This window comes from Dasypus novemcinctus, chromosome 4 (assembly GCF_030445035.2).
Source record: "Dasypus novemcinctus isolate mDasNov1 chromosome 4, mDasNov1.1.hap2, whole genome shotgun sequence".
NCBI lineage: Eukaryota > Metazoa > Chordata > Mammalia > Cingulata > Dasypodidae > Dasypus > Dasypus novemcinctus.
In genome coordinates this window covers 132,902,145-132,917,774 of record NC_080676.1, presented here as the reverse complement: position 1 = coordinate 132,917,774, position 15,630 = coordinate 132,902,145, and the positions used below count along the sequence as shown (strand labels likewise).

The window sequence follows — 15,630 nt, the reverse complement described above, 5'->3', positions numbered from 1 at the left end:
CTCCTTCAAAAATAAGGCAAAATTTCTTACAGATCTGGCCATAGTGGCTCTACATCTGATATCATTTTAAAAAATGGCAGTAGAGGCTGGAATATGTAAATATTCAAAAAATGAGCAAAATTAGAGTCAAGTTATCAAAAAATTATACTCTATCAAGAAGATTTGACTGCTTCATCATCAAACATTTACAGCTGAATGAAATGTAAGAGTCATGTCAGAGTCTTCTCAGAGAGTGGTAAATGAACTATATCAATAAATACCTTCCAAACTGTATTTATTTTTAGAAATTCCAACTTCCTTAGTTATTATAAGAACTGAATCCAATATATCCACTAGAGACGGGTAGATGTTAAAAGTAAGAAAAAAAATGGCAGAATGCAATAGGGATTCTTTTAAGATTTTAATTTCTTAATATTTTTATGATTGTTTTCCAAACTTCATAACTGTGGCAGTGAATTTATAATACTACACAACAAACTGTACAATTAAAGCCACAAGAAATTAAACTTAACTAAAATACATAATTTCAAATATTAAATTAAAAAAAAGAACCTGCTCCAAAAAATATAATCAGAAATATAATTCTCAGATAACAACTCCAAACCTTCAGAGTGCTCACCAAGTACCCAAGCCAATCCACAGGGCCGCTGCTCTCAGCAGCTCTTCTGACTTCTTCCTTAAGGAAGACTGACATTATCAGATGAACCCCACACCTGTGCCCTCCATTGCCTTCCTTTCTTCCCACCCTAGTACCTTCAACAAACCAACTCGCATGCTTTTTCTCTAGCAGGTAAACTTGGTTAACTTCTTCAAACTTCTAAAAATAGCCTTTTGACTCTGAATTCCCTTCTATCAGTAAGTTTTTTTCTTTTTTAAGGAAAAGGGAATATTAGACAAATAGGAATATTCTAGATCTGTAACTCAACTGCAAATTCTACCCCAAAGAGGGGGATCTCAACATTTTGTTAGCTTCCTTTTACAGTTTTTAACATAATAGACCTTCCCTGACTGGAATGTTCCCTACCTTTCCCTGATTAACTCCACTTCTCTATATGCCTCTATCTGAAACCAAGGTACCTTGTCAATATGTAATGGCCTTTATTTGTCACATTGAGTCCACTCTATCCTGACTGCTGTTTAACTTTCAGTCTGTATCTCCCATGAAATCAGAGATTGTCTGCCTTGTTTGCTTTTATGTCCATTACATATGTCACAGTGACTAACATGGAGTAAATCCTTAATAAGCATTTTCTTTAATTATAAGTTTGCTAAACTATCCTCAATTCTCAAAAATTCAGTATTTAAGGTGATGAGGGAGGGGGAAATTTTTTTGGTTTAGGAATAAATTGTATCACATTGGAGCATTATTCTCAGCTATTATGAAGAACATTAATTCTTGAAGTTGGAAAAAGAAGTCTCTCTTTCTGAATTTGCTTAATGTTTTATAGCTCTTTTAAGGATTCTTTCTACATCATATGTGAGACTAAGTTTCCTTTGGGAAAGCTACATAACATGTTCATGTTTTCATCCCTCATAATATGTAACAGTGCTTCAAACATATTAGAAAGCTTCATAGTATATTAAATTACAAAACTAAGGTGTGAAGTGCTATATATAATGAAGGAAGGTGGAATGCAAATCTATGTTTTTATTTGCTTTAAATTCAAGAAGAAACTCTGGGAAGATACTTGTGGTCAGGGGAGTGGAGTTGATGAGAAATAAGGATGAAGGAAAGACTTTTTCCCTGTATAAATTTCAGCATTATGAATATATATTCAAAAATTTTGAAAAGTTCAAAACCTTTTTTTTGTAAGAAAAATACAACAAAAGTTTTAAAATAAGGGACAGACTGGGAGAACTTATTTGAAACATATAATGAATTTATTTTTATTAAATTATAATATTATAAAGCATCAATATCCAGAATGTACACAGAGTGCCAAAATGTCAATAAGAAAAGAAAAGCTAATTTAAAAAATGGCAAAGGTATAATGAAGCAATTCATTGAAGAAGATATTTGAATGATTAATAAAAATGTAGTCATACTAAAAATAACAAGTAGCATATTACAGTCTTTGTAAAATATATAGCTAAGGTTTCTTTTTTATGGTCCATCTATAGCTAAGGTCCCCATTGCTCACCTAGTTTCAGAGATCCACTAGAGAGTCTTTCTGGATTCATTATGAATTGAAAAGGTACAAATTTTTAAAAATGTAAAAACCATTGTACCCAACAGATATCCCAAAGTTAAGACTTTGGTCAACATTAAGACTTGGGAAGGATGTGGGTCAAAGTATACTGTCGTAACTGCTGAAGGAAATAGAAACTTATAGAGCACCTTTAGAGAATAATTTACAGTTTTAGTAAAATTGAGAGGAGATTTGTCTCTTACCATAGCAATTCTACTTTGGAATATATACCCCCCAAAAATTCAATACATGTTCACAAGGGGTCATATACAATGATATTCTTTGCAATGTTGTTTTAAATAAACACCCAGAAACAACTTAAATACTTAAATACACACTACCAATGTTCATGGAGTTCTGTCCATATATGCTGGGCACTCAGAGTTCCCTTACACACCAAGAACGTGCTTGGGCCACCATAGCTCGGACTGGAATTCTAGAGTTAATAGCCCCATAATCTCCCAGAGATCCCCAACAAGACTGAACCTCCTTTGCCCAGAACCAGCTCATTAGTGTGCACCTTATATTGGATTTCTTCCCTTTTTTCCCCAGGCTTTTATTAATGCTTCTTGGGATTATTTCCCAAATCAAGTATTTTTATTCAAACCTTGGTCTTAGGGGAAGGAATATTGATGCTTGTTAAATTATTCTTCATAACGGTCTATGTTTTTATTTTAATTCTCAAAATTAGAATGAAAAGTGGGCCAATTACTTAAAGAAAAAAAAAACTAGCTGATTTTGCATTAAATGTTAAACCTAAAGGAAATATCATGGCATTTTGGTTATCTAAACTTTGTATTAAAAATTGTTAATTTCCAATTTATTGGTTCTCCCAAGCCTTCCCAATGAGCTGAGCTTATACTTTTGTGCTTGAAAATTATGCTTTCCAGTCCTAAAATTTCTAACATACAACTTTTTACCAATTTGGCAATAATGTCCATGACACAGTGTGAAAACTCAGAAGATGCTTAGAAAATAAAGGGAATTTTCAAGCTGACATTTCAATAATGATAAGAATCTGATTTTCCAATTATGGTGCTATTGCAATCAAAGATGTTTTGATATAACTCTGTATCTTCTCTGATTGCTCGTATAGTTATCATTCATATTTGGAAATCGGTCTTGCCAAATACCAAAGAGCATATAAAGATTATTTAAAGACATTTACATTCTTTGCTTTGATTCAAAGTAAACACAACCTCTCTCTCCTAACTAGTTAAAAGCTACTTATGCTTTCTGATTTGTCAGTAAAAATCTATCTAAATTCCTTAAAATAATATAACAAGTTTCATATATGTATCATATTTATCCCTTGTATATTTGGCTTCATGTTTCATTTCAAATGGACCTTTAAAAGTTTTTGCAATAATCTGAGAGATAAAAAGTGGTAATAATAATAACATAGTGCTTGCTGTGGACTAGACATTATTCTATCTTATACATATATGCATATATTTGTGTCTATTTATACATTTGTGCATGTGTACATATACATTTAGGTGTGTCTGTATAAATTTGCATGTATCTACATTTGAAAATTATATATATGTATAACATTATTTTATTTAACCCTTTACAACCTCCCTGTGAGTTAGATACAATTGTGTCCATTTTAAAGAAGAGAAGACTGAAGCACAGAGAAGTTAAATAACTTGTCCAAAATCACACAGCCAGTGAATAGTAGAATCCAAGTTCCAACACAAGCATTCTAACTCCAAAAGGAAATAAAACAATGTCAGATGGATGGTTAAAAAAAAAAATCATATAATAATCAGAGAAATTCTTATAAATAGACATGCTTACAATATTCCATAAAGATTATATATAAGAGGAGAGAGAGTTAGAAGGCAAGTCCATGTCCTGGTTTCTTTTTGGGACAACAAAATGGGTAATGGACTAAAATTAGGAAAGTTTCTGGCAGAGAAACCATAATTTGGATTTGGACATGTTGAGCATGAAGTACTTGTAGCTAGTTGGATATACTTGTTTAAGATTGGGAGAGAGAAATGGGCCAGAGTTTGCCTTATACTGGTATCTAAGCTCAAGGGGATGAATGAGTAAATAAAGGCAAGAGGGTAGTGGGAGAAGAAAAGGCCCGTCAGGACAAGCACTGAAGCTCATGAATGCCTAAGGAATGAGCAGAAGAGCTCCCAACAAGGAGACTGAGAGAGGCTAATGTGGTGAGAGAAAACCAGTAGTAAGAAAGGAAAAATAAGTGTTTATTTTGTAAATGTCCCATACAGGCACAAGTGGCCAATAGCATCTTAAGAAACCTATCTCTGATTTCATTGTTTTCAGGTTCTAAGACCTATTTCAAGTTGCTACTGTTTCTTCTTCATATTCATCCTCATCTTTCTTTGTCTTCTTTTTAAATGTTTTTATCTTCAAAATCTTATTTCCCACCCAGTCAAACATATCCTCTGCTGATACTGTAAATTTTAAATCTGGGCCATGAAAACAGATGTTTTTAAAGACACTAATGTTACAAATTAACATCCAAATAAGACCATCTGAAACACTTACAAAAAACTGCCATCAGCCCCAACTTTTATTTCCCTAGTATAGAAACCCATCTCTGGATGAAAGTGTTATATATACGTTTGCATTAATGAACCCTGAAATATTTTCTTGTGTCATTTATCTCTTCTTTCCTTCTTAAACTATATGGAGTTACAATAAACATGACTAAAGGAATGTTTTAGAGAATGTTTCCATTTTGCTCATTTATATTTTATATTTATATTTATATTTAGTTACACTCACTAAGACAACAGGGTATGTGGATAAGTATAGCAAAACACCAACTCACCTATTAGACATGAGAACTAGTGTATTTGCCATTCATCTTTTTTGTTTATTTTGCTTTAGCCATTCATCTTTATAAAATTTGCTTCAGATATTAAAAATGATGTTTCATTTGCCTAAGAATATAAGACACAATGAAGACTGAATTTTACACACTGATTACCATTTATTCATTACAAAATTGTTTGTATCTGGTTTAGGTTTGTTTCAGTTGCTTTCTCCCTAAAATTTGTGCACTAAGTTTGGTTAAGCATAGAACTCACTGTTTTCCACACATTGTCCCACAGAATGCTTACAATAGCCCTTGATGTAGCAGTGCTATCAACATTTTTCGTAGGAAGAACTGGAGGTTTTAAGAGAGTAAAGGTTTTGTGAAAAGTAACACAGCTCATCAGTGATTCATTTTTGAACCCATGCTTTCTGGTGTTAAAGCCCATTTTTGTGAACAATGGACAAGATGGCATTCCAAGTATATGCTTTAAGCCCTTTGCTTTTGGTCACAATAGACAATTATAATAGATAAAATATTAAAAGAGATAAAGGAAAGAAAAGCAATACTCAAAAACGAGATAAACACCTTAGGGGACCAGAGATAAATTAGAAACACAAAGTAAAGTGCAGTACTCTCCTTGACCTCTGGAATAAGAGGCAAGCAAGTCTCTATCTCTGTGACGTAAATGAAGTACCACACTTACCCCCCCCCCAGGAGGTGATAACCAGGGCCAGGTCTACTGAATGAAACCTGGGTAGAGATAATAGGAAGCTGACTATTGCCTGCAGCTATGCCCTACATAGAGCTGCTTATTTAGGGAGGCCAAAGTAAGCAGATATAATTTTGCACTCAGTACTTGCCCCAAACTGTTATCTGACTTGGTGCCCAGATCTATGATATCCTTATTATCAAGGACTCTAGGCTCAGGGTAAAGGGGTGCAGGGCTAACTCTAAAATCAAAGGATTAGGTCAGGCTAGCAAAGAGAGAAATTTTTTTTTTTTTCACTGAAGTTGAGCCTGAAAATCAAAATTCCAAGACAAGTGAGAATAATATAATATCAGCAAAAGTAATTAATTAATTATTAATTAAATAGTCGATGGCATCATTCCATATACATGAAAATACTAGATTAGAACCATTTCAGAATGACTTTAACATAAGCATCTTACAATCCTCAAATAAATAATGTAACAAATAGTATCTAAAAAATAACAAGAAAATAAGTAGAAATAAAACATTAACAGTGACTATAAGAAAAAGAAAATAACCAAATAGAATCCCCAGAAAAGAAATTACAGTTAAAAAAATAAGTTCTTGAATGGATATGGCCAAAAAGAGAATTTTTAAATTGGAAGATATCATTGAGTAATTCACCTAAAATGCAGCAAAGACAGATACGTTAAAAAGTGTAAATGAGCATTTAAGAAATATGGATGACATATTGTAAGGTTTCCACATACATTTAATATGGAGTTCCTGAAAAAGAGATTACTGTTAATGGCAAAGAAGCAATATTTTAAAAGAAAATGACTGAGTGTTTTCCTTAATTTAAGAAAGTTGTAAGTGCTCAGATCAAAGTGTCTAGAAAGACAAACCACCAGTAAGCTCCAATAAGCTCTCTTGTCCTCCAATACAAAGATTAACAACCACCATAGTGCCATGCTCTAGATAAGTTTTTTAAGGATCCAAAATTTGCCTGGGAATATAATACTATCTAATGCTATAGGTTCGGCCCTATAATATGATGGGATTAATCATCTCTAAACTGATTGATCAATGTAGTTGGAACAAGAATATCAGAATACAGCTTGTCTGATATCCATCCTTAAAAGGGAAAGTACAAATCACTGCAATAGATGTCTACTGCTACAAGGGTATAGAAAGAACCTGAAATTTATTGACCATAAGAATTACAGAAGTAAGTCAAAGAGTGCCATAACCCTAACGTATGTCCAGGCCATTCTACCCTCTCTATAAGTTCTTAAGTACATGGGCCCATCCTTTAACCACTGCCCCCAAACTAATCTTGCCCAGAAGAGTAGCATAGTAATATAGGGGGAAGCTAATGCATAATAGATATGGAAACAAATACATACGGAACGTGATGATTTTGCTCTTCATGATATACTCCATGATGAGTGCTTGATATTGCACTGTATATTATTGATGATGCCCTCTTCCCCCTTATTTATTTAGAAATCTTGTCAGATGAGAAGACCCTTTTCCTTTGTTTCACTCAATTCATATATTTAAAAAAATTTGTGGAACTAAGAGGGAAAGAAATTTCCTTATTATGTTATAGACACAAGCATAAGATGTATGCTTAGGTGGGTATATGCTTTATGAATAAAAATAAGAGATCACTATATGAACATATTTCCATTGTCTTCATTAATCAGATACATCATATATAATTCTATGGACAATTATCACTATATAAGAAAATATATGTGTTCTTAAACCATGGTACTATGGTTGGTGTTAGTTTTTAATAAATGTGCTCACTTCAGCAACCAATCCATAAGGAAATATGAACAGAAAAGACTGAAGATAGTTTAAGATGAAATGTTAGGAAACTTAAGCAGCAGGTGCTTTATCTTTTGTTTGTCACAGGTTATGTACTTCCATTAGAAGGACCCATCTTTTGTGGCACCTCTCTACAGCATATCAACTTCCTGAACTGTGGCCACACTATATATAACCAAGGAAAATAATGAAATTCCCTTTTAATTTCTGGACTCTGGATTGGTTTGGAAGGAATAGATAAAGGCTAAACATTTTTTACAATCTTGATACCAAAGGGAGAAACATTCAAAAGACTGGTCTCTTGGCAAAGCCTTTTATAAATCCTTAGTCATGCTATAACTTTTCTTTCCGAGACATATTAAAAGAAAAACCAAAACAACTTATATTTCCTTCCCTGATGGTTAATATCAAAGACATAATAAAAGACAAAAAAAAAATCAATAAAAACACTTGGGTGATTCTGATGAGAACATAATTTAGAAAAGCTAAGAGGTTCACGCAAATGAAAATGTGAACATTTCCTCTCTTAAAAATATAAAAAAAGTTTTCACTTTCCTACAGCACTAATAAGTAGTTAGAAACTGTATGTGGGCAAAAAAGGAAGAATGTAACAGGTGAAGAACATAATGAACTTTTCTCTAAGAAAAGGATTTGTCCCTCACATTTTGCAACTGATGAAAGACACTTGTAACAAATCATAGGAATAGTTTGAAAATAATTATCCTTCTTAAAAAGAGTTTTTGTATTAAAGTAAAGGCCATTAGTTCTGCAACAGTTGATAGTTTCCCGCAAATTGTTGGAAGAGCTAAGTAATGGCTCAAAATTGCCTTATATAAAAGAAAGCACATTCATTCTTCCCATAAAAGCTTTTCTCTCTTTATCATGAAGTTTTATAGCTTCACAATTACTGCAATATAGTTTTTTTCAGTTTATTAATTTACTTTAGCAAACAGAAGCTATCAATCTCAAATACAAGTAGTCTACAGTAGTACATTTTATATTTAAAGTGATTATACAAAATTTCTATCACACAGTTGCTCTTTAAGAAGTTTAAATGAATGTGAAGCACACACACAAAAAGTGCAGACCTCTGTGTTTTATCAGATCAGCTGGGTGGAAAACACATTTTTCAATTCATCTGATTTGGTAATGTTTAATGCAGACACCTTGTGAATAAAATTGCTTTTTTGTTTGTTTGTTTATTTTAACAAAGTCAAGACAGCAATAATACTTTGGCACTTATTAACATTGTGATACTGAATTTGCAATTTTTACAGAATCTTTTTTCCCCCCAGGGATATTCTCTGTTGGTTCTGATTTTTTTTTTAACAAAAAAAACAGTTTCAAAATAGGATTTTAAGTTATAAGTATGGCTAAACTAGGAATTAAGCACAATTTATACTCAGAAGTATTTTTTTTCCAGAAGTAAGCTTATTAACTTCCATAATATTTGCTCTGAAATAAAAGCTACTCAGTATTGTTTCAAGATAATTAAATTTTAAAAAACCACTGTGTTCCAAGTTTCTACAATGCAATGTGAGCAAACAAGACAAAAAAGAAACAAAAGAACTTTGCATGCTGCTTCTCAAAAGAAGTTTAAACAATCCTGTGCCAGGAATAACACACATAAAACACAAGTAGGGAACTGTTAGAATCAAAACACACTTACTTTTTAATATGTAAAGATGCACTTTCTGTCCTATTTTAGGTTAAAAAATAAGAGAACATACCAGTGAGTCTTGCTGGCAGTCAGATAACACACAGGCCCTGACCCTTCAACTCACCAGGAATTCTCACACAAAGCTCTTTTTATACAGACTGTGCTATATATTCTGCAGATAAGGCGGCAAAACATGAAGCCCTGGAGAAGCGACACAAAGTCAGACTAAATGAAATGTTTACATATATTCTGTCACATCATTGTTCCTTCATCATCTGTTCCACACATGATTTCCCTAAAACAATATTTATTCAGGTTGTAGAGAAGTATGATTTAAACAAAAGGACGATTTTAAGAAAAAAGGACATCCCAGGCATAATAGAGAATGCTATTTCTCTATTAACATTGCCAAGTTTAATGTGAAATCAAGCAGAAACAAAGCCGAATCACCTAGAAACTTATTTTTAAATGCTCTTGCTAAAATTTCCCTCAAGCACAACAGATTTCTTCACTTGACAAAATAGAAAGTATATTTTAAGTAATATCTTAAATCTGCACTCACCATGTGAAAGCAACGGTTGCGTAGAGGAAAAGTGCGCTATTTTCTGCCCCTGTTCCATTTCAGTTTTGCCTATAGTTGTCCAATACCCAATGGCCCAGAGCTGCCACCCAGAGGCGCGTTCCAGGAGCTGGCTTATTTGCCTGCCAATCTGAGTCCCGGCTTCGGTATTATGCAGCTGTGCACTTTGCTGAAGTTCTAATATAATTTCCATACGCTTCCCTCCGCCTGAAGTAGGTAATTTGTTCTTTCAGTTCAATAAATACTCAAATCAATTTTCGGGCACCTCTGTGGAATCAAGCTTTAAGTTGCTCACCTTCAAGTTAAGGAGTTCCTGGTAAGAAGTGGGTGGAGAGAACCAAGCTCACTACAAGGGAATTCAGAGTGTAACCAGAACGCAGAGAAAACTTCCTCTCTTTTTTTCCTTCCTTGCTAGGCTCTGCTGCTAGTGCCTTTCACAGGACCTAGGAATGTAAAGGGAGGACGCAGAGGGGCCCAGCCAGACAAGCCTTTCTCAATCAATTAGCTTGCAGCCATTACTTGTGACCTTAGGTCACACAGCATAAGTGTGTGGGGTGTGCCTTCGGGGGTCCCAAGGCTACTTATTACAGCTTAGATAACCAAAACTAAGAACACACACTAAAATTTGGAAATATTTTTATTAGAAACTATGCTGAAGACATGTAGAAGACCAAAGGTAAATTCAAAGTTGTGTTTTTCTAAGAAATTCAAAATCATATGTATTTTTTCCATGCAGGACCAGAGAGAATTTAGAATGAAGCACTGAAGTATTTCTTTTACATTGAATTTCAAACTGGGGATATAAAAATTACAAAATAGCTAATGTTTTTATATATGCAAGTTTATGTTATAGGTTTCTTATAAGAATAATATGCTTCTTATTATATGTGTTTATATATATATTAATGGGGTTTGTATTAGTTTATTTTAAATAACAAAATTAAATTACTATGGACAAAGTTCCTTATCCTTGAGGAAATAAAAATAATCTGGGGGGTAGGAATAGCTATTTTAAACTCTTTCAAGATTATACACTTTCTTAAAGTCATGATTTCTCTTATTCTCATCAATTCCTTCAATTAGAATTTCCTTTTGTTCTCTAGATTAGACAAATGCTTTCCCCCTTAATATATTGAAAAAACAAAAGTTCAAAATAAGAGAAAATAACCAAAACACTATCAAGAAAGTAAATATTTTAAAACTGCAAATTTATGCAAATTTTATACATTCAACTTGCCTGTTCTCTGAAAGCACTTTAAAAAAATAATAGCCACCACCACTATCAACAAATCAATTACACACACGTATCAAGGGATTTTATTTCAAAACAAACGTATGCTTTCTAATACTACAACCCAATTAAGGAACATGTGCTTTTATAGTGGTAGGATTAGATGATCTCTCCAAAAACCTTGCCATCACTCAGAGATAGCTTTGCCACGCCCACACTGCCTTACCCTATTTACTTGGTGATGCCACAAAGCATCATCTGTTACAAGTATTCCGATATTCTATATGGAACCATAATTAGCACTTCCATCTCATTGCCTCTATTTGGCCAACTGAATTGTTTTTAAATTGGGAATTGTTTGGCTTAAATAAAACAAACCAAAAATATATATACATCAAGAATGAATAAGACAGGTGAAACACTGACCAGATGATGTCTGATGGAGAGAATAAATTCTGAAAACTCCAGTAATAGAGAATTACATAATAAGCGTGTTAAATCTGTTACTGGTAGAAGTTAGGGCAGATATTAGAGGTCTCCATTTTTCCAATATGTAGTAGAGCAGGGGTTCTTAAGTGTTTTTGTTCCATGGACCCCTTTACCAGTCAGGTGAAAACCGTGTACCTCTTCTCAGTATGTAGCAGCAGATAATTTTATGACACTCAATTAGCATCTGGCCTAACAACTACAGTAACTTTGAATATGAAAAATGAATACTACTGTAATTTATTACATAACTCATAAGTGAAGGAAATGCTAGATTTCAGTTAGAGACCAGAGAAAATAAAGATAATAAGTTGATTTTTTTCAATTCAATCTCACAGACCCTCTGAAATGGGGGTCAGTGGACCCCTGGTTTAGAACCCCTGCATTAGAGAGTCTTTGGCATGTTTGGAAAAGGCAGTTGGCACTGACTCTGAGTTTTTGAAAATACAATTTAAATAATAATAATAAAAAGACTTATAGTCTTTAGTCAGTATTTGGTCATTGTTGTCTTATATATTGAAAAGCGACATTATTCAAAAGCACTTTGGGCTCTTTAGTGAGAAGATATGTAGAAAATAAAGAATTCTAATTACTGTTTGAGGACTACTTTGTCTTTAGAAAGCTTTACAATTCAATGCCACTCTGTACTTCCATGCTCCATTTTCAACTGTATGAAGAGCAAACTTTGTTTTCTTGCTTCCCTGTACAAGACTAATGACTTCTAAGAATCATCAAGGACACCAGACCTTACACGTTAGAAATCTGTTTGTAACAGAACTTCCACACACACAAAACAAAAAATTTTCTGATAAGTGCAGAAAGGTCGCTAATAACCCACATAAAATATAAAACATACAGTAACACTTTAAAGGACCTTGGTGATTTCATAGTCCATAATGTATTTTTTATGGTCAGTTGACTAAAACATCACAGATATTTCTGAATTATACATGGGTTATGAAAATAATCCCTTTTGCAGATGTGAGGAATCTTAACATTGAAAAGATCACTACCAGGATGCTATTGGAAAAAGATTGCCAACTTTGCCCCACTCAATTTCCATCTTAATTTTATGGGAAAAAGATATGGTATTCTAAAAGCCATGGTGATTTAGTCAAACACTGCAGATAATTTTCTCCTAAATTTATATAACTTGGAATAGAATTTTAACTCAGGTAATTTTACCTGTCATGTATTTAGAGATGCTGGATTAGAATAAATATGAAAATAATTATAAATTAATTAAAATCCATTCAAAATTATGATACTATCTCCATATGGAAGTATGAAGGCATAATTTCTAAGTATTACATAATAACAACAAAATATTAGCCATTTATTATTTGATATTGATATTAGGGCATGAAATTTTCTACACTTATTTTATTCTATAGCAATACGTTTTTCTCTAATTACCTGCAATGCTATGGGCAGTAGCAACTTCTGGATGGAGCTAGTGGTGAACTAAAATAAAAGGTTTGGAAAATATTCTCTATAAATTCTAGCTTTTGGTGACATCTGGCTAGCAGCCCACCATCATAAGTTGGTCTCAGCCAACATTCTGTTAAAACACATGCACTGAAAAATATATCCAACAACAATTCTTAAAATGTACTTTAATAGAGGCAATCTCTTGCTGGAATATAAATCACATTTACATTCTTCTATGGCTAATGGCATTGCACTAAGGAGAAAAAACAACAGGAGGTCTAGTCATGAATACAAAATTAATCCTATCCACCGAAAAGATGAGAAAGTATTTGAACATCTCTTGATTTATTGCATTTAGAGTCATGGGCCTGTTATACCAAAAGTCTTGATTGCCATCATTAGATTGGGATGGATAGAAGGTGCTGTATCTTGGGATATATAAAGTAGTATCTGCAAAGCCCCATCCCTTCCTGTTTTGATATTATTACCTGAAACAAGGAAGGGATAAAAGGGCAGTGACAAGTCACATTCTAATAAAAAAAAATAATTGAAGCAATACAGATGGAAGCAGAGATACAAAGAAAATGAGGCACCCATTTGGAATTGTATTGTAGCTTTTCATGTTTGTGACACAAGGTTTGGAACACAGGAGCTCATCGTATTTCAGAGGGCAAAGTTAGACTGCATATATGTTTCCTAGCCTCTAGCTGGGAGGTCTAAACACCAACCTGTCACCAAAAAGAAGCTATATGAAGGGGATTTAACCAGCATGAAGGGGATTTAACCAGCACAAAGTGCATGGTAAGAAAACAACAGGTGCTGTCTGGTCATAAACATGACACTGGATAGATCTAGGTTAACTCGGTGCTGAACAAATGGAAAAGAAATATAAAATGGCACCCAGATAAAAATACTACAGAGAAAATGGGAAAAGAGCATTACCAAAAGAAGAGTGATAACTGAATATAATCTTCTGCTAAAAAAAACCAGATGAAAATAGATATTTTCAATAGAATTCAGAAGACTTGGCTCTCTATAAAACCAGACAAAAAGACCCAAGAAGGAAATGGGCTGAATTCTTTTTAAAAAGAAGATAAAGTGGAAAAATAAACTTTAAAGAAAAAAAAGTAAGAGGAAGTAAGGATAAAACACTCTGAAAAAGTCACATTTCTTATTTTAAAGAAATACGGAGACATATTTGAAGCTACAGCAACAGTGTAGGAGAGCTCAATGGAAGAAATGTTAAATATTTGACTCCACATATTCTCTTGGGAGATATCTCAAAACATAAAGAAAACTAAAAAGCATGTTATAAAGGAGGAAAAATGCCTATAAAATGTAAAAATTTTCAACATGCTTGATGCATATAATTTCTTACATATTATTTGAAAAGATACCTTAGAAGATGGATAAAGAAAAGAAACATGATTTAAAGATATAAAAGAAAATGAAAACTAAAGCAATATTGAGATATAGTGTGAAACTTTTCCAATTTATTAAGGTTTTTAGTAATCCTCAAATTTGGCATTTCTATGGTGAAATTTTATCCTCAAATATTGCTTATGAGCACATATATTGGAACAAGCTTTTCTGGAAAGCAAACTAATTTATATGTACCAAAAATTCCTGCAGGTTTTCTTTTTTTTTTTTAATCTGTTCTTTTGAACAAATATTTACTGATCACTTACTACATGCCAGCACTGTTCAAGGCACTGAGAATAAAAGATTTAAAAATCAGACAAAATTCTGGGCATGAAATTTTAGATAAGTGCTCGGGAAATGTTTCTCTCGTGTGGTGATAATACTATGAGTGAAATGTGGGAGTCAGACATGAACACATATGAGAGAAAAACACATCCATGAGAGATGCACTAATGAAAGGCTGAGCTTAGGTGTGATTCTCAGTAATATTATTTCAAGGATTTTTAATAAGAAAGTCACCAGTCACCAGAGAAACACCAACATTTTTGTACACATTGTTCATAATCACCTGTAAAGTTGAAAATAGAAAATGTCCATTCTTATGCTATTTACTTTATAGCCATTGAAAAATCATAATTTTGAAGAGGTATGGGATGTGAACTTCAGATTACTAAAAGCAGGAAAAAATAAGCTCCATATAATATATGATCCCAAATGTTTTTGAATATAGTAAAAAGATCAAGTACAAAAGTGTTCATAAAAATGGTCACCTCTGTATGGCAGGATTGTAGATTACTTTACTTTCTGATTTTCTTTCTAAATTGTATCATTTAAATGTATTTCTTTTATTAAAGAAATATTGTTAAACAAAAGGAGAGACAAACATTATCAACAGAATCAAGAAAAGACATTAATGTCAGTATTTCCAACATGACTGTATTATTAATTCCAGCCTTCTCTTTATCACAGATCTTGAAGCTTTAGACTTATTTTGGATGACTTATCCTCCTATCTGCTCCATCAAAACTCTGGGTGATTCCTCTTTTATTACCGTTTCAAAATTTCCCCCTTCCCTTCCATGTCACTGCTTTTCCCTATTATTTAGATCTATAGGTACATGTATATATACAGTCTTTGTTTTCTCCTTTACAAGCATATGGCAAGAGTCATCCATTTCACTCAGTGACAAATGCCCTCTCACAATATCTACTACTTTGACCTTTAATTAGATCTTCCCAGACAATCTAAAATAGCTCATGTCTGAGACCCTCCTTGTCTACATGAGTCCCAAAGGACTGGTGCAGCAG

The 15,630-nt window shown here is 33.1% G+C and overlaps 1 long non-coding RNA gene across 1 annotated transcript in view; it reads right to left on the bottom strand.

Annotated features, from left to right (window-relative positions):
• LOC131278286 (uncharacterized) overlaps positions 1–10,173 on the bottom strand; it is a 52,162-nt gene extending 41,989 nt beyond the window's left edge. Inside the window, exon 1 of the long non-coding RNA XR_009185607.1 lies at positions 9,736–10,173. This is a non-coding gene — a long non-coding RNA (uncharacterized lncRNA). The remainder of the gene's footprint in view (positions 1–9,735) is intronic.
• Positions 10,174–15,630: the final 5,457 nt, after the last annotated feature.